General features: G+C 42.7%; 1 long non-coding RNA gene across 1 annotated transcript in view; it reads left to right on the forward strand.

The window, feature by feature from the left end:
• The window catches only part of LOC126298802 (uncharacterized), a 232,208-nt gene that overhangs the window by 53,632 nt on the left and 150,672 nt on the right, over positions 1 to 27,904 (forward strand). The window contains exon 2 of the long non-coding RNA XR_007552683.1: positions 22,357 to 22,413. This is a non-coding gene — a long non-coding RNA (uncharacterized LOC126298802). The remainder of the gene's footprint in view (positions 1 to 22,356; positions 22,414 to 27,904) is intronic.

Below are 27,904 nucleotides of genomic sequence, written 5' to 3' on the forward strand. Positions count from 1 at the left end.
TTTCGCAGTAGTTTCCTAACTTTGTTGTTGTACCACGGTGGGTTTTTCCCGTCCCTCACAGTTTTACTCGGCACGTACCTGTCTAAAACGCATTTTACGATTGCCTTGAACTTTTTCCATAAACACTCAATATTGTCAGTGTCGGAACAGAAATGTTCGTTTTCATCTGTTAAGTAGTCTGAAATCTGCCTTCTATTACTCTTGCTAAACAGATAAACCTTCCTCCCTTTTTTTTTATATTCCTATTAACTTCCATATTCAGGGATGCTGCAATGGCCTTATGATCACTGATTCCCTGTTCTGCACATACAGAGTTGAAACGTTCGGGTCTGTTTGTTATCAGTAGGTCCTAGATTTTATCTCCACGAGTCGGTTCTCTGTTTAATTGCTCGAGGTAATTTTCGGATAGTGCACTCAGTATAATGTCACTCGATGCTCTGTCCCTACCACCAGTAAACGTAAGTAACCGGCCGAGCACTGTCACCGTTCGAGTTTTCAAGGTGGTAGACGATGATGGTGTCGACTCCAGATAAAATATTGGTCATGGCTATGTTTCAGTCGAATACCTGTATGTGCCTTACTGTGTATTTCAAGATATACACTTGGTACGCATCCAAACCGGTATCTGATAGAGCTGTATTTAGCAACATTAATCAAATATGTTTTCCAAGCAATATATCGGACAACACGTCAGTGCAGCGAGATTTCGTTTGTGTGTTGCGCATGGTGCAAGAACTATTTGTGTCTTGCATGCTTTTGTGATAGATTTCACCCCACTGAATGCGAGCAAGCTCACGAATAGACTGACAATAATTGGAATTACGCAATAATACACTTAAAAGGTGTATTTTTGCATTATGTATCCCGATGAAAATAACTGTAAATAGATTGTATACCTACTTGCTTATTACTCGCGCTTGTCGATCCTTTCCTCAAAAAGAAAAAGAAAAAGATAGAGATAGAGGGAGACAGACAGAGAAAACAGGAATGTATTTCAAATATCAGCTCGGTCACGCCATGTTCGTCTTGAGATGTAAAGCAAGAATAGTTGATAGGTAACATCTCGTTGTATTAGAGATATGTATGGCTACAGGGTTCTTTCTTTTCTCTCTGCAAACAACCAGAACAGAATTCAGTAACAACGTGGTAAGAACCCCTATGCAGTGAGCCAATTAAACACTCAGCCTTTCTTGGTTATTTTGTTAATCGTTAACAATTCTTTGTAATGAAGTCAATATCCTTGATTACTGATTTGTTATTACCACCATTGTTATTGTTATTCGTCACCCCAAAACAGCATTCTTATCACTCACTGCTGCCGATGCACGTAACGAATGGATCAGGATGAATGGAATGTGGGATGTTTCGTCACAGAGAATATACACATTTATCTCGGCGTCTTGTGTTCAAGGTAATATGAAAATTTCAGTAAGAGAAGACAGCAATGGGATTCCGGAGATGCAGGCAATAATACCCAACTACTTCTGTCGACATAACACCATGACGACAGACAAACTGGCGTCTCAGTGTATTTTGATTATAATTCGTTAGCCTTCTTGCTACCTCGTTCTAATACTACTTGGGAGTAGGCATCATATTTTGCTTTTTGAACACCGAGTAAAAACAAAGACAGTAGATAGAAGGATACAAAGAAACAATAAGAGTCATGGGTGTGGATCCAGTTCATCATTAGAAGACTAAACAAGAGGGAAACATTATTAAACCAATGAATACGCTGGTTAGTATCCATTATTTGTATAGATCTGAAGGTGGAAAAGCTCATATGTGCACAGTGCTAGCATCTGCACTTTAGTTTCAGTCTTAATGGGCATAATTTTTAGTTTCTACTCTTCTGAATTTTCAGATGAATTGATTATTACGTGGAACACAGCAATTAGCTAACTGTGTTTCTTATAGCTTCCATTCGCACCAATGTTTTTCTACATTCTCGTGCAATTTATGAAATTCTACTGATTGATTTCCAAAGACTTTTTATTGTACTCAAATAATCTTTCCTCACAAAGTAACAAGGTAAGTGTTTTATTCGTATATATTTTGTGGGAAACTGTAATCGTGATGGAAGATTATGCACCTGAATATTTGACACAAATGGTAGGAGAAATCGCTGCATATTAACCAAATCCCGCGCCTCCTCTCTGTATCCTCCTAAGACACGAGCACGGGATTCTCCTCGCATACCGCTGCAGAGCTGTTCCCAGCACAGCTGAGAATTGGCAACATCGTCACAAACATTTGGCAACACTGTGACCGTGTAATCACTTCTGCGTATGGTACTTAATATTCCCTTTCCATTTCAATGTCTCGTGTTATATAAACCTCATGTAAACTAAGACACCAAAAAAGGAAATTAATTTTTTGGCTAAAGAAATGCTATTCCTTACTTAAGTGACAAGTTTTATTATCTTTCACGATGCGTTATGAGGCTGAGCGACCAATACCATGATGAGAGTGGCATGCTACCAGCAGTGTGTCAGTAAACCCTTGGTACCGCCCGTATCTCATGTCGCAACGGCGCATTGAATCGTCAGTTCTAACTGTAGTAGGGGGCCAGCATGTGCGAGCTTATTTTCTGATTTATTTTATGGAGCTGCGAATTTCCATAAAAAAAATCTGTAACGAAATGGGAAGAAAACCTTGACTCATCAATTCCTCTGGGTAGCTTGACTCAGTAAGTTGTGTTAATGGTCATAGATCTCGGCTTTCTGACTACCAAGCTGCTTCACAATACAAGCATCTCTGAAGAAATTCGAATCGACCGCCAACGATATGAATTTCAATATTGTTCTTCACTTAAGACACTAACCTGAAAATCATTAACTTTGGAACCCATAGTAAAGTAAAGCAGTCATCAGTTAGAAGATTGATTTGAACACCACAGTGCCTTAATAGGCACGGTCCTGTTGGAGGTGGTATGCCGTTGCTTGCCTCCGCCCTTTGAGTTGACTTGCCTAGACAGTTAACAGGTGAACTTGCAGTTTAACGTGGCTTTCGGACCACAGTGTAACTCGGCATTTTTCACATCAACAACCACTGCCCAAAGGGAAATAAGTGTAAAATGGCGGGACTGAAAAAGGATCGAACCCTAGACCTTTGTACTTTTGGTCTTGGTCTTTACCAGTTTTCCGCCACGCAGCCGACACTGAGGTTTCTGATTGGCATTAAAATTACGGATCTTTCGTTTGTGCCTTCTTTGGCACTTGCCTGTCCCTGCACCAAAGTAAAGAGAACTGAATTGAATGGAGTGCCATCAAGCTGGCATAAACAGAAAAGGAGAAAAATTAAACAACATAAATGGTCTCTCTTTGATGCCTCAATCTTCATTGCCATTATGCATCTTACGAGAAAAAACTTATTCTTCATTAAAATAAACATCTTCGCTTTGTTAAGCAAATATTTGCGATGTATATTACACTACAATTTTAATAACAAAATTAAAACACGAGAAGTTTACCTTCCGTTCACAGCACCTCAATCACCGAAGAGAAGTTAAGCTGCAATTAAACAATATGTGCTTTAAGCAAAGTCTTCTTCCTGTTAACACAGGCGACTCAGTACCGCGTCCAGTTCCCGTCCCCTTCTACAACTGCATTTAATCGCTGGGGAACAGAGGCAACAAGCTTTCTGATGAATCTGTCACTCTGTGACATCTCATCCCACGAAGCGTAAACTGCTTCCGACAACGCTGCCTTGGATGTTCGTGCAGGTCTTTTGTTCCTAATAATTTTTACCTGCTCTGGGATTGAGCTCAACAGCTTTTGGAGGCCGGTCCAACAGCTCAATGTCTCCTTCCATCTGAAACCAGTGTCTTATACGATTGGCTGTATGGATTAAGGAACAGTCATGTTGGAAGGTGATTCTGTCTCCAGGAAATCGCTGGCGAACAGAAGGAAGCATGAGTTCTTCCAGTATTTCGCAATAACAAGCAGTACAAAGAGGACGCTCAAGTTCCCACAGCACGCCGCAACCATTTGCTGATATCCTCCCCAAACTGTGACAGACGTCCGGCCCCACGTTTGCCTGTGCTGGGCATATTTACTGTCGTACCTCTTTCCACTTGGTCGATACACATGGACAGAGGTATTTGGTGTAGTTGAAAATACCTTCTCGTCGGTAAATATAACTCGGTCCCAGTACGAAATCGGCTCCCTTCTGTAGGCCAGTGCTAAATTTAACCTGGCAGCATTTCCTTAACACCCAATTTCCTTACATACCTTCCTTCCTCATTGGGCCGACGACGTACTGCTCACTGTTAGCTGCAGGATGTTTTTAATAGCATAATCTCCACGTCAGAAGCTTGCTTCGACATAACCATTTAACAGACTCGCATTTTTCCACCGTGACTAATTTTGTAAGGTAAGCACATCATCCATTACAGCACGCTCCTGGCGCTGGGAAATGTGGCCACAATGGTCTGGTGGAATGAACTATCACAGGTTCAATGCACTGGGTTCAGGCATTTGCTTTTAAGAGGCACAAACAGATTTACTTTACCTCTTGTATCCTCATCAGAAAGACGTTACAATCCAGAATCCGCATTAAACATTATGTTCCTTCATTACCATCTGGTCAGAACTGGTTTACGTTGGGAAATGACATAGGTAGAAGTCATGGTGAACAGAAATACTGTCGCCAGTAAACTTACTTACATTAGAAAATTTTATTTTATTTGATGAACCGATAGCCATTTAAAGGAACAGGGCGCTTATTTTACTTGTGCTTGATTGAACTAGAGACGTTGAAAACTTTAGTGCTGGATTCGAATTTGTATCTGCTCTTTCGAGGATCTGAATCTCTCTGAACAGTATAGTTCAATCACTTCGTTCCTTTTCCCAAGACTGCAATATTCTCTAGATCTCCTCCAAAGGTAAGTACGTGGGTCTGAATCCTTATCGAGTACAAAAATATTCATAATTTCATTTCAAGCCCTGTCATGTGCACACCGGCCTGCTAGTGAAAATTAACGTGCATTTTTAATGTCTGTTCATGTTTTGCCAACAATCGCAATAGGTGTCGTTACTTCTCGTCAAACACGTACACATCTTACTGTTGGTGAGTAAGTAATTGCTACTTAAGCTATATTCGTGGAAAATAAAGAAGGACGGTAGGTGTTCGATTGTCACTAAAGGCACAATAATTTCTATCCCTATTTTAGATTCAAACATCTAGCAGCTGGTAAGAAAAACTGATATGTAACATTTGATTTTACTAAGTTAACAATCCGATTACGGGTTGGGTTTGTATCTCTGTCACAGAACTTCACATCATGTGCTTCATCTTTAAATGCATGCACACTTTGTTACTTCTGAATGGAGGTATATCAAACGTCTTTCGTGGTTAGTTAACAGGGATGAAAGGGTCTTGATAGGAGTCACAGTTTATTACAAAAACTCTCGTCTTTTATTTTCAAGTTTAGATTTGGTTACTGATATTGGCGAAAAATTCGGTAATTCATGACTCTTCATGGTTAGTCAGCAATATGATTAGATTAGATTAGATTAATACTTGTTCCATAGATCATGAATACGACATTTCGTAATGATGTGAAACGTGTCATTTCAATGAAAGGTTTCTTTGCATACTATGATCCAATTTCAATACAACAATTTTTTACTCTCTCTCTCAATCTTTTTTTTATTTCTCCCTCTCTCTCTCTCTGCCTCTCTCTTCTTCTTCTCCCACACACACACACATACACACACACACACACACACACACATTCCTTTTTTTTTAATTTGTTTATTGTGGTCGGCTATCGGCCAGGCACGAAAACGTCTGTCAATGAGTTTCTTAGTTTTGAGTATAGTTACGAAAGAATTATAAAAACAACGATGACAGTCACTGATTTATTATGTTTGGTTAGCAGTCAGTTCTGAGTATTATTAGTAACTAGAAATACGAATCAGACTCATTACGTTTTCCAGGTCGTGGCAGCCGCGTCTTTGAGACGCCAGCTATGGTCACTTCCCAGCTCGCTGTAGCAACACATTGGTTCGCCTTCTTCCTGCTAACTGTGTGATCGACGAGTTACTTCCTGGAATGCACGGAATTAAGCTTCAAAGTTCACTTGATTTTTCCCGTCATTTCCATTGAATAATCTGAGTTATTATCTCTTGAGTTGTGACAAACGATTGTAAATTTAGGGTTTCCAGCCCGGGAAAGTCGCTGCACGTGGAAATCGCAACTAATTTCGTCCTTTTAATAGCAGTTTTCGAGTTCTAACGACCATTGGCCTCGTAAGAGGAAACTGAGACACGTACGTCTTTGCTTGCTCTGTGGTAACGTGCTGAACTGTAAAAAAGCGTCTGTTATGGTTGGTGGTTCCAGTTTCGTTAACTGTAAAGTTTTTATCCCTTCTGTGAAAGGGTTACAAGCAGTCAGATCAAACATCGATAAGGAAATCGCAAGAAAATACTTTCGGCTCATAGTGTAACAGTGAAAAACTTATAATGCTGCAGAGTTTTGTCGTAAGGTTATCGTGGGTAGTTTTATTTTATTTCTTATAACGCAGAGCACAATTTGCGTAAGGTTTCTTTTAGTGTTGTTAAAACAATAGTTAACATGAGAGAAATTCATCATAAACGATATATGCGAATTCTCTGATGTTATCTATAGCAGTCTGATAATGCACATGCAGTTTATTGATTACATGCCTGTAGAAAACTTGTTCTGAGTTAAAGCTGTCAAACAAGGTTTAAAGAAGAATACAATGCCACTACCACACGACAGCTAAAGTAGAAAATACTTTTCTTTCGTATTTTGGCAAGATTCGCTCTCCCCATACATAATACAAAAGTTTGGAGATGCATCTGCTGCCTGGCCGTCTATTAAACCTGAAAAGAACAAAATGTCACAGAAGTTAGCCCTTTTTCCACATGCGACTATTTTGGGTTGAGAAGCGAAGGGAATTATGTTCAAAGTTCCATTAGATTGATAACTTCAGCAGACAGTAGAAAAGCGTTTTAAAAAATGTGGCAGTACATGTACTCGAATTCGGGACTTCTTGTCTACGGTGAGCGACACTTACCACTACGCTAATAGCTAACACAGAGTTACAGCACCTCCAGAAGTCAACAACAATTCCTTCAGAATTTCCGCATTCCACAGTGCTGTGAGATAATGCATATGGCCGGATATAGACTTCTGAGAGACAGACAGTTACAGCTTTTCTTTTGCACTGCAAGACGTTTTCAACAAACAGATAGCGCAATAGAGTGGTTCAAGTGCAAAGGAACACATCCTATTTAAATTTCTGCATCCTACACTGTTGGCAGTTCTGTGTAGGTGGAAGTTACGTGATTTTATTTCACTGGGTAGCTGAGGCAGCTAGTTTATGGCGATTCAGTCAACCAAGTAAATGAATGTACTGAAAGTTGCTGCAAACCACTACAGGGAGCCTGTGTGTCAGAATTCTCATCCAGTGTGGCTCAAGGGTGTTATGATAAAAAAATGAGACACAGAGAAGAGGATTTAGTGGTCTGTTGTATTGATGATCGGTTCGTACACTTATGGTCTGGCTCCGATTCCAACTTCTGCCTATGAATTTTGATAGGGAGAGACAGATTCTATTCTCTTCTGGCTACACCAAGTGAAGAAATTTGAAATGTCCCCTTAGAAAAACTGTACATAACTGTGCTTAAACTGACACACAATATTTTTAGCGCAACAGAATCTCACTTCCAAAAATCCCTACGTCCCCTTAGAAAAATTGTGCATCACTGTACTTAAACTGACACACAATATTTTTAGCGCAACGCAATCTGACTTCCAAAGGTCCCTACGCAAGAATGGCCCTGACTAACATTAACCTATACGTTTCACAAATCACTTACCTCACCAAAAATCTTGGTTACTCGAACTACTGCAATAAAGCGAGCACCACTACTAAAATAAGATTCAAACTACTGAAGGCACTAACTACTGATAGGTATAGTTAGCAAATGAAAGATTTTAGTAGAGAACAAACAATGTATTTACCTTAATAGTCATAATATATATATCAGTTCATGACATCCAGTCTTACAAATTTCGAAACTCCGCCATCTCTCTCCCCACATCCACCACTGCTGGCGGCTCACCTCCAACTGCGCAACGCTACGCGCTGTTAGCATCCAGCTGCCGCTGCCCAACACTACAATGGCAGACAACAATGCAAACCAGCCACAGACTGCACACGGCACAGCCAGTGATTTTCATACAGAGCGCTACGTGGCGGCGGCGGCGTTACCAATAAAGAAACCTAAACAGCCTACTTACAAGTTATAATGGCATTGTGGTCTGAAATTCACATTAAACATGATATTCCTTCTCTACCAAGTAGTCTTTAGGTTGCACCACAATAAAGTCAGGCGAAATGTGGTAACTCTGTCATCAGTAAACTTTCTTATACTAGTTATTTATTTATATTGACGAAACAAACGATATGTAGGGTCACAGGACGCTCATTCCATCTTTTATTTGAGCTTCTGTATGTCGATAAAATTGGTTCTGGACTGGGAATGCAACTCAGACCGCCCTTAACGCGGAATTTGATCCCTTCGTGACAATACAGCTCGACCACTATTTGTTGTTTGTTCAAAACTGCAGATCCCTCAATATCTCCACATATTGCGGGTGAATGGGTTCGAATCCTGGTCCGGCACTTCACTTTTAATTATGTATTATCAATCTCTAGCATGAGAACACCTATCTGCTGGTGGATAATAATTTTGATTTTTAATATATTTTCATTTTTGCCAACACTAACGATATCTGACGTTTTTGACTACCAGTGAGACACAGAACTATTTGCGAGATCACTGTAAGTTGAAGGATGTTATTCCGAGCTGCTGGTGGAGAAAAATTCGGCAGCTGACGTCTCTTTGTGTGTAATCAACAACGATATGTGTGGGGTTCGATTCCCAGTCAGCACTGAACTTTTCGTCAAATTATTCTAGCTCAAACATGCTCACATGTCGCTGCTTGTGTAACAAACCCATATTCAACGTTCGTTTTCTGTAGAATATCAATCCGATTAGGTTCTGCGTTCGAATCCCTGACCAACACAAAGCTTTACCTCACGGCATTTCAAGAAAGCTACTTGTGAAGAAGCATTATCTAACATCTCTCGTAGTTAGTTAACAGGGACAATTGATGCTGTGTAGGTATTCGCGTCCATCAAAAATGTTTACGTTATGTAACTTAAAGTTGATATCTGCTAACTGATACTGTCTAAAATCGAAGGATATCACTTTCTGTATGATTAGTCAGGAATGACTGTTAGTTTCCGACAGTCACGAAATCTTTGCTTAGTCTGCACGGCCTGGGTTTAAATCCATATGCAGAACGAGACGGTTCGTCGTGTCATTTGAAGTTTATACATATTCGCAAGTAGCTGCTCGTGAATAACTTAAATTTTTAATGTCATTTTGTGTTAAATAATAAGTACGTATGTTACTTTGAAAAGGAAACCCTGAATTCTACGAACTTATTACGTGCATTACCTATCTGATGTTATAATGAGAGTGGTAACATTTCAGGTATGTCATTTACTGTAATAAATTTGCGTTTACAAGCCTTATGGACAGTCTTATCTGTGATAAGGTGTTCCATGATATTTTTAGTATTGTGGTATTATTTTACATCTTAAGTTATTGCGATACAGAGCAGTGTTTTCTAATGGTGACTTGTTGGAACCATTTCCAACAGTGGAACGACTATACCGAGGAGCGATTAGAGGACCTGCTAGGCAGCTGCGTTATGCGAGTTGCATGCGAATCAGGCGAAATGCAATTCAGGTCGTTCGGATACTTTTGAGCATGACTGTACCATTTTGTTATCTGTGTGACAGTCTAGAGAAGGAACTACAAGCCTAATATAGTGCACGAAACCCGTCGGCATTCGAAACAACCTCCAGTTGCCTCGGAATGCATAAATACGGGTCCTGTATGGTTTTCAGTGGAATCGTAACCTCTCTTCCTGCAAAACAGTGGCCATTTCAGATAACATAGTCGGAGATGGATAGCGATGGCACACCGTCCTCTCCAAAGTAGACAACAAAGGATAAATAATATTGAGATCTGGTGTCTGTGGTGCCATGTACATACATACTCCGCAAGCCACGGCACGGTGCGTGGCGGAGGGTACGCTGTGCGTTTCTTTTCCTGTACCATGTGCAGATAGAGTGAAGACAAAACGAATGTCTATATGCCTCCCTATGAGCTCTTATTTCTCGTATCTTATCTTCGTGGTGTCTACACGAAATATATGTTGGCTGCAGTAGGATCGTCCAACAGCCAGCTTCAAATACAGGTTACTTAAAATTTCTCAGTAGTGTTCTTCCAAATGAATGTCTTATTCCCTCCAGGGATTCCCACTTGATTTTCCGAAGCATATCCGTAATATTTGTATACTGATCGAACCTACCGATGACAAATCTAGCACCTCATCTCTGAACTGCTTCGATGTCTTCTTTCAATCCGGCCTGGTACGGATCCCACACACTCGAGCAGTACTCAAGAGTAGGTCGCACTAGCGTCCTCGATGCAGTCTCCTTTACAGATGATCCACACTTTCCTAATATTCTCCCAACAAACCGAAGTCGACCATTCGCCCTCCCTACGACAATCCTCCGATGTTCGTTCCATTTCATGTCGCTTCGCAACATCACGATCAGATATTTTTACGACGTTACTGTGTCAAGCTGGACACTACTAATGCTGTATCCGAACATTACGGATTTGTTTTTGCTACTGCCGCACTATATTAGGCGAGCGGTCTTAGGCGCTACAGTCATGGGCTGTGCGGCTGGTCCCGGCGGAGGTTCGAGTCCTCCCTCGGTCATGGGTGTGTGTGTTTGTCCTTGGATAATTTAGGTTAAGTAGTGTGTAAGCTTAGGGACTGATGACCTTAGCAGTAAAGTCCCATAAGATTTCACACACATCTTAACATTTTTTTCGGCCATGGGTGTGAGTGTGTTGTCTTTAGCGTAAGTTAGTTTAAGTTAGATTAAGTAGTGCGTAAGCGTAAAGACTGACGACCTCAGCAGTCTGGTCCCACAGAAACTTACCACAAATTAAATTTCAATAATATTTCACACACATTTGAACTTTTTTTTTCTGCTCATCCGCGTTAACTTACATTTTTCTACGTTTAGGGCCAGCTGCCACTTACCACACCAACTAGAAATTTCTTTAGATCATCTTGTATCATCCTACTGTCATTGGCCATCGACATAATATCGTGCTCACAAAGCCAGTCCTCAACGATGCGGGCTGTGAACAGGGTTCTGTTGTCTTGGTACACAGCATCACTATAGGATAACAAACGTTCTACCATTGGACGTAAACTCGTCCAGAAATTGGAAACTCCATAGTCCACGTTTTATGGCTACGTCACCAAGTGTTCCAATTACAGGCATTTGCGTCATTGCACGGGTGAGTGGTATTGGCGTTACAGCACTAACTGCAATTCCCTGCTCATGGAGCTACCTTCGTCTTGTTTTTATGACGACAGGGTCCGCCAGTGCAACATTCAGTTCTGCAACGACCTTTGCAGCTGCCGACCTCTACAATGACCGTCCGTCACTGTCACTCAACACACACTTTCGTTCCCGTTGTGACTTAGCGGATGCTGTTTTTCCACTTTCCCTGTATGCGTTATAAATATTCCATACGGTGCCTCTTGGAACAAATCGACTGCCTTGTTTACAGAAGCAGCGACCATACGAGCATCAATAATTTTCCCACGTTCAATTCACTTAGCTCCGACACGGTGCCCTCATAGCGACATAGAACACAGTTCTTACCTCGACTGACACTTGCATTGTACTGAGGACATTTCACAGATGCCTTTCGTGCTCCTGTCTTGGCAAGCATCTGTGTTTATGTTCAAGCATGCATTTCTCTCAGTGTTTGCATATTTTTATCCAACTGTTGTATTTCATACCTTGTAAAATGCCGGGATGCTTCCTGCACAATGGCCATTCTTAATTGGTTTTTCCATTATGGCGAAAACGAATATCTTTATTCCCGTGATTTCGAAGAAATATGCGATGCTTCCGGAACAAACAGTGAAGCTATTGTGTTTTTGTTGAGAATTGTAAGATTTGAAGAGAAACGTATCTACCTTTTTGAAATCAGACACTAGTATTAAATTTGTTCTGATTCCATTAACTGGAGCGCTGCAAGTAATAAAGTTTATATAGGGCAACATTATGTTTAAATATATTTAAAGCACCAGACAACCACCACCAAAAATGGAAAGACTAGCCTTTGAAACTCCCCTGGAAATGTTTAATTAGTGACTAGTGACTTTTTTACATTGAAATTATACGTAATTTATCAACAATGCATTCTCTAATCCAGCAATGGATAACAAATAATTCCCCTCATTGTACTTGATATCTCTACTGGCAGCGTTTCCATTGTCTATGGAATATGTCATTAACAAAAAATAGTTCAAATGGCTCTGAGCACTATGGGACCTAACTTCTGAGGTTATCAGTCCCCTAGAACTTAGAACTACTTAAACCTAACTAACCTCTGGACATCACACACATCCATGCCCGAGGCAGGATTCGAACCTGCGACTGTAGCGGTCGCGCGGTTCCAGACTGTAGCGCTTAGAACCGCACGGCCACCGCGGCCGGCTGTCATTAACACTAACGGCATTGTAGCAGAGGTACAGTCAATTGTTTTGCACTGCCCACTTACAACATTTTTTACTTACCAGCTTTCAGTATTATGTCCACCATACCAATCGGAATTTTTTTTTACTCGATCCTTTCATGAATGAAACAATGGCTAGTGCGGTTTACAAAATTATCCTCAATTCGTCCATTACATCATAAGAAATTTCACAATCGACTGCTTTTCGCTAGTTTGTAGTACATTGGCTTACATTTGTTGTAGTTCTGCTGGGAGGCCTATAACGTCAGCTCGTGTGGTTTTTGTAGACAGAGGATGCCCGGTCTCGGAAGTTATATAATACTATTCACCTTTCAGTTTGTATTTGACCTCACTGCGAGTGTAGTGGGCTGCGGAAATGGTTTATGTCTAGGTTTGTGTCAGACTGATTAGTCAGGAATGTATGAATGGAGACTAAATAATGCGATGAGGTAGGATTAGCAACATAACAGTTGCTGGCATTTTAATCGCAGAGAATTTTTCTGAACTTCAGCTGAAATGGGCATATCTGTTGAAGGAAATGACTGATATTGAGCAGAACTCACTCATAATGACCTAGATAGCCTTGGCTATTCTGGATGTAAGGTGTCCTCAATTCCCTGATAACTTCGTTCCAAGCAAGTAAGAACTTCGAAGCTGGCACTGAATGAGATTTCCGCCTGGACTGCATCAAGGGGCAGACTCCTTCAGGGGAGTCTCCTAACTCTGAGTAGACTGTGACGACAGTCCCTTTCGTAACGCTGACCTCGACCTGTTTACAGAGTGTCCCAGGAGCCTCGGCCTGTATACACAATGATCCAGATTTAATGGTCAGTATTCAATGATATGGCAGGAACGATCACATTAAGCAAAATACTTCATATAGACATATGCTCTGTACCGAATGGTTTCCGAGACACAACACTTATAATGTATATTGTTATTTATTTTCTGTATTATTTTATACATTGTCAGCTTTATATACGTTCACAAGTGCAACGGTTCATAAACATTACAACTTGCACTTAAAGAAACATTAATTGAAAAGCTGTTGTACAGTTCACAATTTTTTTTTTAATATCCCACTGTCAATTCCACTGCACGTAGGCACTCTTGGGAGAAGACGTGTTGCTCGTATGAGTTCCTCTGCACGTTCCTTAATGAGAGCAGCAGCACCAATGATGCGGCCAAGCACTTTGTATCGTGAATTCACCTTTCGTTTATACGCATCAGATTTCATCCAATTCTAGAAACAAAACTCTGATGGCGCAAGGCCTGTCGATCTTGGTGGCCAGTTAGTTGTATTACCACGACCAATCCAGCGATTGAGATGTGCCGTCACATGTCTGATAAATTGCGGAGAGCTCCGTCATGCTGGAAGTACACTACTGGCCATTAAAATTGCCACACCAAGAAGTAAATGCAGATGATAAACGGGTATTCATTGGACAAATATATTATACTAGAACCGACATGTGATTACATTTTCACGCAATTTGAATGCGTAGATCCTGAGAAATCAGTACCCAGAACAACTACCTGTGGCCGTAATAACCACCTTGAGACGCCTGGGTGAGTCAAACAGAGCTTGGATGGCGTGTACAGGTACAGCTGCCCATGCAGCTTCAACACGATACCACCGTTCATCAAGAATAGTGACTGGCGTATTGTGACGAGCCAGTTGCTCGACCACTATTGAACAGACGTTTTCAGTTGGTGAGAGATCTGGAGAATGTGCTGGCCAGGGCAGCAGTCGAACATTTTCTGTATCCAGAAAGGCTCGTACAGGATCGGCCACATGCGGTCGTGCATTATCCTGCTGAAATATAGGGCTTCGCAGGGATCGAATGAGGGGTAGGTCGTAACACATCTGAAATGGCAGATGAAGGTTAGAGCCACGGGTCGAACACATCTGAAATGTAACGTCCACTGTTCAAAGTGCCGTCAGTGCGAACAAGAGATGACCGAGACGTGTAACCAATGGCACCCCATACCATCACGCCGGGTGATACGCCAGTATGGCGATGACGAATACACGATTCCAATGTGCGTTCACCGCGATGTCGCCAAACACGGATGCTGTAAACAGAACCTGGATTCATCCGAAAAGCTGACGTTTTGCCATTCGTGCACCCAGGTTCGTCGTTGAGTACACCGTCGCAGGAACTTATGTCTGTAATGCAACGTCAACGGTAACCGCAGCCATGGTCTCCGAGCTGTTAGTGCATGCTGTTACAAACGTCATCGAACTATTCGTGCAGATGGTTGTTGTCTTGCAAACGTCCCCATCTGTTGATTCAGGGATCGAGACGTGGCTGCACGATCCGTTACAGCCATGCGGATAAGATGCCTGTCATCTCGAATGCTAGTGATACGAGGCCGTTGGGGTCCAGCACAGTGTTCCGTATTACCCTTCTGAACCCACCGGTTCCATATTCTGCTAACAGTCAATGGATCTCGACCAACGCGAGCAGCAATGTCGCGATACGATAAACCGCAATCGCGATAGGCTACAATCCGACCTTTATCAAAGTCGGAAACGTGATGGTACACATTTCTCCTCCTTACACGAGGCATCACAACAACGTTACACCAGGCAAAGCCGATCAACTGCTGTTTGTGTATGAGAGATCGGTTGGAAACTTTCCTCATGTCAGCACGTTGTAGGTGTCGCCACCGGCGTCACCCTTGTGTGAAGGCTCTGGAAAGCTAATCATTTGCATATCACAGCATCTTCTTCCTGTTGGCTAAATTTCGCTTCTGTAGAACGTCATCTTCGTGGTGTAGCAATTTTAATGGCCAGTAGTGTATACTTCAGTCCGTGTGGCCAAAGAAACCCCCACAATGTGTGCAACAAATGGAATAAAGTAATCCATTTCCGTCACTCGCTCTTCTAAAATGAATTTATCTACCATTATACTACCGATCATGCTGGACCAAAATTGATCGAGAAACTAGCTTTGAAACTGGTATGTGTTGATTTTCCTAGGACCATCGATAATTATTACGTGTATTGTTGACTCCATTCCGTGTGAACGTGGCTTCATTAGTGAGTAGTATTAATGCAAGCAAATTACGATTGTCATTTAAGCCGGGACAAAATTCGTGTGGCACTGTCGCCAGTGTAAAATTTGTGCACAAGCTGTATGTGAAATCGGTACAAGTTCTCCACATACACGTTCTTCAGACATTGATACGTATAGAAAGCTGGTAGTAGGACTACGCTGCACCATTTCAACAATGTTGCTTTTCCTGCACTGGCTGTTGAACTGGGCGTTCAGAACAGAAATAGGAACATGTTTCGCGCACTGTGCTAAAAACTCTCGTAAACTCTCTACGATTAGGAAGTGGATGTGTCGGAAAGTGCCGACGGTATTCTTCGATAGCAGCATAAGCCCTACCATCACAGAAGCCGCAAACCTACCACACATCGGCATAATCTTCATTGGTGTAGATGTGTGGCAGCTTATCCAGCGTGTGTACAAACACAGTTAACCGACGCTTCTCGCTGATATACTCTCAATTAGTTGCACTACTTCACTCACAGCACACAAAATTGTATTTGTCCATACGACGTTTGTTGCTTCAAATGAGCCTTCCTAACATATCCCTGAACATTGAGGATTCCTCATGGGACAACCTGTTTGTGTCGGTTTTTCGCATCGCTGTGGATGTATCAGTCGGCTCACGGTACCGATATTATACTCAGCATCTGCTCCCTTTCCAGAATCCTTCACTTTAAGTAGAAAAGACGGCTCTGGTGAAAAGTGCCGTTGAAAAACGTAGCTCTCCTTGCTGTTATGTAGGTCAAGTTGGAAATCAACCCTATACATAATACTGTTTTTTTTTCAATAAATGGAAGAAAAATCAGAACCATAACGGTAACTCAAACTCTAATGTGGCGAATGTAATCAAATTAATTGAACTGGTACGCGTTCTTGATATATATTGTGCACGGTCATGTCGTGTTCTAGAAAAATAAATACATTCGGGACATACATAAGGATGCAGGATGTCGCCTATTGAGTTAGAGCTCAACATGGAGAAACCTGGAAGTTCATCAATAGACAGACCACCCAACACACAGAAGGTATCGTTTTCACACATGTTGAATGGATGAGGGCGAGGTCTGGTACACACGCAGTTGGTTGTTCACATCCATACCACCTCCATGAAGCTTTCTGCGCTCAATGTCCCGTACATTTCTTCTATACTTTTGATTTCTTCAGCTTATAGTCAACATGACATCGACTAAGGAAGAAATATATTGAATAATGATACATCACAAAAGTAGTTTCACAAATTCATCTTGACTAAGGAGGACATATATTGGGTATAGAACTTCCATTAATTCATCTCAAAAATGTTTCCAAGGTTCTTTAAGAATTACAAAAAGATAAAGTGAGGTAGTTTGGATTCTTTATAGTTAAACTGCTGGTAATGTATTTTCCGATGAAATGAAAACTGAATATAACGATTTTTGGACCACCTGCATATGAACAAATCTGTGGGCTTGGATTCAAGGGGAAAAGAAAATGAAAGACTAAACCTCGTAAAACTAAAAAAAAGCGTAACTGTGAAATAAAACCAAAATAATAACGTACACAGTGGCAGTCTGTTCGAAAGTGCACATTGAAGGACATTTGTGAAGTGAACATCTGCTGCAGAGTAACATTCAACACCATACTGCTCCGATCTGTACATTCCAACGCGCTTGGATACTAGTCGGCATGCTGTTGCACAGGGGAGGGCATAAGCAGAGACACACCCACGTGATGTCAGATTGATTACTGAGAAGTAGCCTTGGTCCACTCTAAATTCTACGATGACCCTTGGTGACCCATCAGCGATGTACTTGCCGGTAGTACTGGGTCGGCTGACCCCTTCTTTACTGGCCTGGTAGGTTTTAACATCCTGAGACATCTGGGTGTTGAGTGGGAACATGGACCCCAAGAGGCCCAGTTGCTGGGTTCCACGATGCAGTTCAATGCTGGCAACACTCTGAGATGTGGTGTTGTCGGAAGACAGTCAGTATCTCCATCAGTAGATAGTAGATGGCGATCAGCGTGTAGTTCATCAGGTAAAAACCACCATATGGAGTATATTTCCGGCTAATTCATAGACTGTGAAGGAGCATCTAGGACATAGATTCACTACAGCGTCGTAATAATACAGGTACAATCGAGTACTATTACTGTGAAAGCCATGGATCCCAGTGATCAACTGACGAGAGCTGGAGTGTTCAAAGGGGGCTAGTGCGAGCCTATGACGTGCGGCTCGGTTCTTAATGACCGCATGTGTCCTCCTTATTCTGCTATATTCACTTAATAGGCTGTTAAATGCTGTATTAGGTCTTCGCTATATGTTCTTGTGTAAGAGCTAGATTTCCTTGCACCATGTCCGACGAACTAACGAATATGCTTGTTTCTCTTCCCTTTGTTTTCTGTCACAGTCTTCTTTTTGCTGAATGCACATTTATTACTCGGCAGACGGAGTCATTATGTGTCGAAGGCCTGACCAGCTTGGCACATGCCAGGAAACGTCATGCTTCAGCCTCTGTCTTTGGCTAAACTCGATATTGCCTGTCTCAATGTGAACGAGTTTTAATGGGTTCAAATGGCTCTCAGCACTATGGGACTTAACAGCTTAGGTCATCAGTCCCTTAGAACTACTTAAACCTAACTAACCTAAGGACATCCCACACATCCATGCCCGAAGCTGGATTCGAACCTGAGACCGTAGCGGTCGCGCGGTTCCAAACTGAAGCGCCTAGAACCGCTCGGCCACTCCGGCCGGCCGAGTTTTAATAAAAATTTCTTATTTCATACCCCTTACTATTGTAGCTCATAACACATCCCTCGTCTTTAATAAATTTGTCCCAAATTTTCCCTTTTGACTTACTACTAATTAGTCTACACCTCCTTTGCACTCAAACAATTGCTCTACAACTCTTACTTCTCGAACTAACTCTTGAATCTTAGTTAGCTTAATTAATCTACTTCGTCCATCGGTCCTGTTTACATACGTTATTTACACTTTTTACTTCCATTACTTATTACTAGTTCGTATCCACGTCACAGGTATCTGATGGATGGTTACCTCGTTTGAATGAGATATCTTACGCTTTATACAAAAATAAGTTGCACAGGTAAACACTAGAACCAAGATTATACTTGGTTTAGTTTGCTTAATTAATCTACCTTTTCATTCTGCCATGGTTACATACATTACTTACACTTTCTACTTCCATTACCTATTGCTAGTTTGGATCCACTCCAATGGTATCTGATGGACGATTGCCTCAGTTGAATGAGATATCTTACGTCTTGTACAATATTAAGTTCCACAAATAAACACGAGCTTTTAGTTGTCGATACACTAAAAAAAGTTGTGTTTTGTCTACGTTTCTCATGATACTGTTCCACATGTTTCGTAATTCGAGTGACTGAAATTGTGTCCGTTTTCTGAAGTGATTAATTCGTCTAGGGATTGTAGCAAAGTGGAAGCTACGTTATCGTCAATAAAAGTTAGTTTTTGAATAGGTAATATAAGTGGTGGTTCCTTCGACCAATACTACATCGATTGGGACCCATTAATACACTCCTGGAAATGGAAAAAAGAACACATTGACACCGGTGTGTCAGACCCACCATACTTGCTCCGGACACTGCGAGAGGGCTGTACAAGCAATGATCACACGCACGGCACAGCGGACACACCAGGAACCGCGGTGTTGGCCGTCGAATGGCGCTAGCTGCACAGCATTTGTGCACCGCCGCCGTCAGTGTCAGCCAGTTTGCCGTGGCATACGGAGCTCCATCGCAGTCTTTAACACTGGTAGCATGCCGCGACAGCGTGGACGTGAACCGTATGAGCAGTGGACGGACTTTGAGCGAGGGCGTATAGTGGGCATGCGGGAGGCCGGGTGGACGTACCGCCGAATTGCTCAACACGTGGGGCGTGAGGTCTCCATAGTACATCGATGTTGTCGCCAGTGGTCGGTGGAAGGTGCACGTGCCCGTCGACCTGGGACCGGACCGCAGCGACGCACGGATGCACGCCAAGACCGTAGGATCCTACGCAGTGTCGTAGGGGACCGCACCGCCACTTCCCAGCAAATTAGGGACACTATTGCTCCTGGGGTATCGGCGAGGACCATTCGCAACCGTCTCCATGAAGTTGGGCTACGGTCCCGCACACCGTTAGGCCGTCTTCCGCTCACGCCCCAACATCGTGCAGGCCTCCTCCAGTGGTGTCGCGACAGGCGTGAATGGAGGGACGAATGGAGACGTGTCGTCTTCAGCGATGCGAATCGCTTCTGCCTTGGTGCCAATGATGGTCGTATGCGTGTTTGGCGACGTGCAGGTGAGCGCCACAATCAGGACTGCATACGACCGAGGAACACAGGGCCAACACCCGGCATCATGGTGTGGGGAGCGATCTCCTACACTGGCCGTACACCTCTGGTGATCGTCGAGGGGACACTGAATAGTGCACGGTACATCAAAACCGTCATCGAACCCATCGTTCTACCATTCCTAGACCGGCAAGGGAACTTGCTGTTCCAACAGGACAATGCACATCCGCATGTATCCCGTGCCACCCAACGTGCTCTAGAAGGTGTAAGTCAACTACCCTGGCCAGCAAGATCTCCGGATCTGTCCCCCATTGAGAATGTTTGGGACTGGATGTAGCGTCGTCTCACGCGGTCTGCACGTCCAGCACGAACGCTGGTCCAACTGAGGCGCCAGGTGGAAATGGCATGGCAAGCCGTTCCACAGGACTACATCCAGCATCTCTACGATCGTCTCCATGAGAGAAAAGCAGCCTGCAATGCTGCGAAAGGTTGATATACACCGTACTAGTGCCGACATTGTGCATGCTCTGTTGCCTGTGTCTATGTGCCTGTGGTTCTGTCAGTGTGATCGTATGATGAATCTGACCCCAGGAATGTGTCAATAAAGTTCCCCCTTCCTGGGACAATGAATTCACGGTGTTCTTATTTCAATTTCCAGGAGTGTAATTGTTGTGGTAGTAATGGTAGCCGGAAAGTGCAATTAAGAGATCGTTTCAAAATATATTAAATTAAGCCCAGGTCAAAATACTGTTTGATGCGTTATCACCACAACGTTGCTGAGTCAGATTGGACCATTTATTATTCATTCCCAGAGTAATTCAGTGTCGAAAACGTTGAATCGGATCAAAATGTATTACTTACACTGCAGCTGACAGTCAAAACGTATTATGTTCAAGGCAAGTTTCCCAGTCCACATTATTAGCCTGTTCTTTAGCTTGCTATTTCCACTGTTTTCATCCCACATCTCACAATGTGGTGTTGATTACGTGACTGTGCACTTTCTGTAATCATGGAGGACTATCTACGCGAGGGAGAGCGATCCAAAGGAAGTATATTCAGAATCTGAGCTGCGAAAAGTAAAAGTCAGCGGGAAAAGGAAGCTCGGTAATTAATAACATATGATGTATTTTACGAATGATCATTTTCAGTGAAATTTGTGATGTCGCTACGTTGATGTGTTATTCGTGAGAGAAAAATTGCAAAATTGCATGCTTTTATACTTTGATTGAGCTTCAGTATGTGTAATTTTGACGTCAGGAGACGTATTTCACGTTAGGTATTTGAACCGAGATTCAGGTTTAAGTAATTTTGAGCCTCCTCGTAATCACAAAGAAGTCAGATTCGGGTGCGGAAGCATCTAGTATTCTATCTGGTGAAAGCAAAAAAATAAAGTTTACGGCGTACCGAACAAAGTGGAACAAGATCGCAGACTCTGTTATATGATGAAATTTACGTCTCCAAAACTGCGAAGAACTGGAAAGCATTATACAGGAAAGTGCAATCGAAATTACATTGAAAAACCGAGAGGATTACCTGACGCTAAGAAACTGGATGTCGATAAACTGTTGAAAATACAATTTGAAGACAATGGACAGAGGTAGATAGTTTGCATTTTTATGTTTCGGAACTAAACACCGATACGATATCGCTGAAACTGGTAGAGCGACAGATGAGGACGATGACAGACTGTTTGCAAGACTCTAACACATCGATCTACCGTCAACAACATGTTAATCACTTTATCTTTTTACGTCATGGCCTGCGTCAGACAATAAAATCAGTAAAAATTGAAACGAACGTTTCAAATCATGTTATATGAAAACACGATAGGATCGAAACCTATCTTGTTATGTGCATCGTTTGAAATCGTATTAAGTGCAATTTTATAATTAAAATGGTGCCTCCATACAGTGGGAAATGATTTCAGTCAAGACGTATACTGGAATATAATTCATACAGTCGAGAATTTGGTTACTCCTCCATGATTAAAAAAAGTGCACAGTCGCGTAATCAACACCACATTGTGAGATGTGGGATGAAAACAGTGGAAACAGCAAGCTAAAGAACGGGCTAATAATGTGGACTGGGAAACTTGCCTTGAACATAATACGTTTTGACTGTCATCTGCAGTGTACGTAATACATTTGGTTAGGCGGAAAAATGTTTTTCGCTTCCTGTAAAATTATGATCTGTGTATTTAAAACGATTTGAGACGATGCTCCTCAAATTGTCTCCCCTCTATTTCGCATCTAGTTCCATTAATTAACAATCCAGTGCCTAGTTTCATTGTGCCAGTTGGTTTACCTTTTTCGTAACAAATGATAATTACTGTTTCAGGTGTAAATATGGAGTAAATCCAGTGATCTCCAACTACCTGGACTTTTGGCTGAGGAGGTAAGACTTTTTTCTCACACTCCACAGCTTCCACATTCCTTAAAAACAACTGCATTTCACATGACTTGTTTTTCTCTTGCATCATCTTTGTTGGACAAATATTACTGTCTTAAATGCAAATCTTTCAAATTTGTTACAGACTTCATAACACGAGCATCTCTCGTTCTAGAAACTAACAATACTTCATGAGGTTGTATTTGTATCCATTTCCCAATTGTATTTCATTTAATAGGACATGGATGTATCGTGTAACAATGGTATTGCGCCTTGATAACTACTACTGGGAATCGGTTTTTTGTGCAAACTCGCTTGATCAGTATATATTCTTACATCAGTTGTGTGATAAAATATAGCTGTACTCTTTTCTTCGTATTGGCATGACATGTTGTAATCCCTCTGGAAAATCTGTTTGTGCTTTCTGTAATGTCATCAAAATGTGACTTGGAATTAATGACATTGAAATCAGTGGCCCATAATTAGCGTGACGTACTACTTATGAAAAATTTATATCTCGATCCTTACGTTGTCTATCTATTTGTTAAGGTTCGTAACAATGTAGTTATTACCACTTTCTCATCTAGTTTGCTTAACTGCGTTTGTATTTTGTCCAGATCACTATTTAAGACATTCATGGTGTTCTTTGCATAGTGTTGTAATTCATTTGTTAAGTTCTGTGTCGTTTTAGTAACACTGAGTATTCCTTGCTCTATGTTCCCTAAGCCTGTTGTGTGCCAGTCTACCTTTGCTTTTGCATCTTTCGCTAATTCTTGTACATATCCAGTTGTCCAGTTTAAATTCTTGATATCCTCATTGTCCGCTGTTCCAAATGCATTTTTCAACTGTTGTTGTGGTGAAGCACTGCCAATAATTGCCGAGGTGATGTAATTACATTCGATAACAAAGTAATACGACGTTCAGTCACGTGTCTGGACGCTTTATAAAATCTATACGGTGTTTACCAATAACGTAGTCCTTTTCTACGAGTGTGATTTGACATATATATAATAAAGTTTTACTCTACATTGCAAGTCACCCATATTAAACAGTCAAACATAAGTGTCTTCTCGTTTGGTATAACAGTAGGCATCGCTGTACATGCGATACGTCGCCTGCAACCGATAATTACGCTCCACCTAGGAAAATCTTTATACAGCTACCGAAGCAGGCTGGTTCCGTTAAGGTAGATTTTTAGAGCAGTTCAGCGAGGTAGAGTAGTATGTGAATCCTATGTGCGCTGTGAATAAATTAAAGACGTCATAGCATGTTCCGCAAAAAACGGCAGCGAATGATAACAATGTAATAATATAATGGTAAATTCCATGATTTGTGTGACAGAGTAGGAAATAGTGATGGATGTGGTGTCACCACCAGACACCACACTTGCTAGGTGGTAGCCTTTAAATCGGCCGCAATCCGTCAGTATACGTCGGACCCGCGTGTCGCCACTATCAGTGATTGCAGACCGAGCGCCGCCACACGGCAGGTCTAGTCTAGAGAGACTCCCTAGCACTCGCCCCAGTTGTACAGAAGCCTTTGCTAGCGATGGTTCACTGGCTACATACGCTCTCATTTGCCGAGACGACAGTTTAGCATAACCTTCAGCTACGTCATTTGCTACGACCTAGCAAGGCGCCATATTCAGTTACTATTCTGAACAGATAACATTGTGAATCACGTACCGTCAAGAGCGACGTTCATCATTAATGGATTAAAGTTAAGTATGAAACTGATTAGGTCCACTTTCTGAATTCTCATTCCTTGTCATGTTCCAGACCTCACGTCAGTATAGTTCTTCCAAACCATGACATTACACATGTAACAAACCATAAAGGTCACCTGTATGGCTGTATATATGGAATTTTAGCAACCCTATCAACTTACATCACAATATTAGCGTTTACTGTAGGCGATGTAAACACCGTTGGCTAATGTAAATTTCCATATAGGGTTTGTAGCTCACAGTCTGAACGTTGCTGTGTATGATTCTGACACTCTGTACAGCACGTTTTAATAGATATTTACAACCCATCATAAAATTTGTATATTGGTTGATGAATTACATAGAGTTACATAAGTGTATTTGCTTGCAATAAGGAATGTATCCCCCTCATGAACCATGGACCTTGCCGTTGGTGGGGAGGCTTGCGTGCCTCAACGATACAGATAGCTGTAACGTAGGTGCAACCACAACGGAGGGGTATCTGTTGAGAGGCCAGACAAACGTGTGGTTCCTGAAGAGGGGCAGCAGCCTTTTCAGTAGTTGCAGGGGCAACAGTCTGGATGATTGACTGATCTGGCCTTGTAACAATAACCAAAACGGCCTTGCTGTGCTGGTACTGCAACGGCTGAAAGCAAGGGGAAACTACAGCCGTAATTTTTCCCGAGGGCATGCAGCTTTACTGTATGGTTAAATGATGATGGCGTCCTGTTGGGTAAAATATTCCGGAGGTAAAATAGCCCCCCATTCGGATCTCCGGGCGGGGACTACTCAAGAGGACATCGTTATCAGGAGAAAGAAAACTGGCATTCTACGGATAGGAGCGTGGAATGTCAGATCCCTTAATCGGACAGGTAGGTTAGAAAATTTAAAAAGGGAAATGGATAGGTTAAAGTTAAATACAGTGGGAATTAGTGAAGTTCGGTGGCAGGAGGAACAAGACTTCTGGTCAGGTGACTACAGGATTATAAACACAAAATCAAATAGGGGTAATTCAGGAGTAGGTTTAATAATGAATAAAAAATAGGAATGCGGGTAGGCTACTACAAACAGCATAGTGAACGCATTATTGTGGCCAAGATACACTCCTGGAAATTGAAATAAGAACACCGTGAATTCATTGTCCCAGGAAGGGGAAACTTTATTGACACATTCCTGGGGTGAGATACATCACATGATCACACTGACAGAATCACAGGCACATAGACACAGGCAACAGAGCATGCACAATGTCGGCACTAGTGCAGTGTATATCCACCTTTCGCAGCAATGCAGGCTGCTATTCTCCCATGGAGACGATCGTAGAGATGCTCGATGTAGTCCTGTGGAACGGCTTGCCAAGCCATTTCCACCTGGCGCCTCAGTTGGACCAGCGTTCGTGCAGCACGTGCAGACCGCGTGAGACGACGCTTCATCCAGTCCCAAACATGCTCAATGGGGGACAGATCCGGAGATCTTGCTGGCCAGGGTAGTTGACTTACACCTTCTAGAACACGTTGGGTGGCACGGGATATATGCGGACGTGCATTGTCCTGTTGGAACAGCAAGTTCCCTTGCCGGTCTAGGAATGGTAGAACGGTGGGTTCGATGACGGTTTGGATGTACCGTGCACTATTCAGTGTCTCCTCGACGATCACCAGAGCTGTACGGCCAGTGTAGGAGATCGCTCCCCACACCATGATGCCGGGTGTTGGCCCTGTGTGCCTCGGTCGTATGCAGTCCTGATTCTGGCGCTCACCTGCACGGCGCCAAACACGCTTACGACCATCATTGGCACCAAGGCAGAAGCGACTCTCATCGCTGAAGACGACACGTCTCCATTCGTCCCTCCATTCACGCCTGTCGCGACCACCACTGGACGCGGGCTGCACGATGTTGTGGCGTGAGCGGAAGACGGCCTAACGGTGTGCGGGACCGTAGCCCAGCTTCATGGAGACGGTTGCGAATGGTCCTCGCCGATACCCCAGGAGCAACAGTGTCCCTAATTTGCTGGGAAGTGGCGGTGCGGTCCCCTACGACACTGCGTAGGATCCTACGGTCTTGGCGTGCATCCGTGCGTCGCTGCGGTCCGGTCCCAGGTCGACGGGCACGTGCACCTTCCGCCGACCACTGGCGACAACATCGATGTACTGTGGAGACCTCACGCCCTACGTGTTGAGCAAATCGGCGGTACGTCCATCCGGCCTCCCGCATGCCCACTATACGCCCTCGCTCAAAGTCCGTCAACTGCACATACGGTTCATGTCCACGCTGTCGCGGCATGCTACCAGTGTTAAAGACTGCGATGGAGCTCCGTATGCCACGGCAAACTGGCTGACACTGACGGCGGCGGTGCACAAATGCTGCGCAGCTAGCGCCATTCGACGGCCAACACCGCGGTTCCTGGTGTGTCCGCTGTGCCGTGCGTGTGATCATTGCTTGTACAGCCCTCTCGCAGTGTCCGGAGCAAGTATGGTGGGTCTGACACACCGGTGTCAATGTGTTCTTTTTTCCATTTCCAGGAGTGTAGATACAATGCCCACACCTTCTACAGTAGTACAAGTTTATATGCCAACTATCTCTGAAGATGACGAAGAAATTGAAGAAATGTATGATCAAATAAAAAAAATTATTCGGAAAGTGAAGGGTGACGAAAATTTAATAGACATGGGTGACTGGAATTCGGTAGTAGGAAAGGGGGGAGAAGGAATGGGCAAAGAAACGAAAGAGGAAGCCGCCTGGTAGAATTTTGCACTTAATCATAGCTAACACTTGGGTCAAGAATCATAAAAGAAGGCTGTATACATGGAAGAAGCCTGGAGATACTGACAGGTTTCAGATAGATTATGTAATGGTAAGACAGAGGTTTAGGACCCAGGTTTTAAATTGTAAGACATTTCCAGGGGCAGATGTGGACTCTGACCACAATCTATTGGTTATGATCTGTAGATTAAAACTGAAGAAACTGCAAAATGGTGGGAATTAAAGGAGATGGGACGTGGATAAACTAAAAGAACCAGAGGTTGTACATAGTTTCAGGGAGAGCATAAGAGAGCAATTGACAGGGATGGGGGAAAGAAATACAGTAGAAGAAGAATGGGTAGGTTTGAGGGATGAAGTAGTGAAGGCACCAGAGGATCAAGTAGGTAAAAAGACGAGGGCTAGAAGAAATCCTTGGGTAACAGAAGAAATATTGAATACAATTGATGAAAGGAGAAAATATAAAAATGCAGTAAATGAAGCAGACAAAAAGGAATACAGACGTCTCAAACATGAGATCGACAGGAAGTGCAAAATGGCTAAGCAGGGATGGCTAGAGGACAAATGTAAGGATGTAGAGGCTTATCTCACTAGGGGTAAGATAGATACTGCCTACAGGAAAATTAAAGAGACCTTTGGAGATAAGAGAACCACTTATATGAACATCAAGAGCTCAGATGGAAACTCAGTTCTAAGCAAAAAAGGCAAAGCAGAAAGGTGGAAGGAGTATATAGAGGGTCTATACAAGGTCGATGTACTTGAGGACAATATTATGGAAACGGAAGAGGATGTAGATGAAGACGAAATGGGAGATACGATACTGCGTGAAGAGTTTGACAGAGCACTGAAAGACCTGAGTCGAAACAAGGCCCCTGGAGTAGACAACATTCCATTGGAACTACTGACGGCCTTGGGAGAGCCAGTCCTGACAAAACTCTACCATCTGGTGAGCAAGATGTATGAGACAGGCGAAATACCGTCAGACTTCAAGAAGAATATAATAATTCCAATCCCAAAGAAAGCAGGTGTTGACAG

Source organism: Schistocerca gregaria, chromosome X, assembly GCF_023897955.1.
Source record: "Schistocerca gregaria isolate iqSchGreg1 chromosome X, iqSchGreg1.2, whole genome shotgun sequence".
NCBI lineage: Eukaryota > Metazoa > Arthropoda > Insecta > Orthoptera > Acrididae > Schistocerca > Schistocerca gregaria.